Source organism: Phyllostomus hastatus, unplaced genomic scaffold (assembly GCF_019186645.2).
Source record: "Phyllostomus hastatus isolate PE091 unplaced genomic scaffold, TTU_PhHast_1.1 phas_scaffold_129, whole genome shotgun sequence".
NCBI classification, from domain to species: Eukaryota; Metazoa; Chordata; class Mammalia; order Chiroptera; family Phyllostomidae; genus Phyllostomus; species Phyllostomus hastatus.
In genome coordinates this window covers 9747422-9748157 of record NW_025334009.1, presented here as the reverse complement: position 1 = coordinate 9748157, position 736 = coordinate 9747422, and the positions used below count along the sequence as shown (strand labels likewise).

General features: G+C 38.7%; 1 non-coding gene across 1 annotated transcript; it reads right to left on the bottom strand.

Moving 5' to 3' along the window:
- Positions 1-293: 293 nt before the first annotated feature.
- LOC123830886 lies at positions 294-400 on the bottom strand. The gene has a single exon (XR_006787825.1). It is a non-coding gene; the product is annotated as a U6 spliceosomal RNA (small nuclear RNA).
- Between the last annotated feature and the right edge of the window lie 336 nt (positions 401-736).

Here is a 736-nt window from a genome sequence, read left to right as displayed (position 1 = left end):
GTGCTTAATAACCAGTGCGGCTGCTCCCGAACTGCATCTTGTCTTTGCCAATATCCGTAATTGACTCTTAGGAAAACCAGCCGCCAGACTTACCATCAGCTCTGGGAGACAGTTCCGTTGTCAAGTGCAAGGGCAGAACACTTGGCGTGCAGTCAGCATTCCTCTGATCCACAAAGTGGCAGCAAATATAAGAAAATGAAATCTAAGGCTCATGACAATGACAAGGGAGAAAAAGTGGTAGTTATTGTAAATTTGTTGGGTTTTCATTTAATTACATGCTTAGGTTTTTTAAAAAAAATACAGAATGCTTCACGAATTTACACGTCATCCTTGCACAGGGGCTGAGCGAATCTTCTCTGTAGCGTTCCAATTTTAGTATCCATGTTGCCAAAGTGAACATGGTTTTTTTGTTTTTTGTGTGTGTGTTTTTTTCCAGAAAAAATTGTCATCAAAGCAAAGGTGACTATTGATGATCTCAAGAAATTGTGACATTGTATTAATTTTCCGCAAAGGTCACTTTATTGCATTGAGTTTAAATGTATTCTATTGGACCGTGAGAGCTACGTACCTCTGCAGATTTTCTTTTTGCCTTACTTCCCTTTAAACTAATATTAATTTTCATAAAAACAATACAAGCAAATGATCTTTGGAACAATACACAAGGGAAAAAAGTGCTGGTTGCCTTGGCGAAGGAGAAGTAGGTGGGAAGGTGTGGAAAAGAAGGCAAACGTTTTAC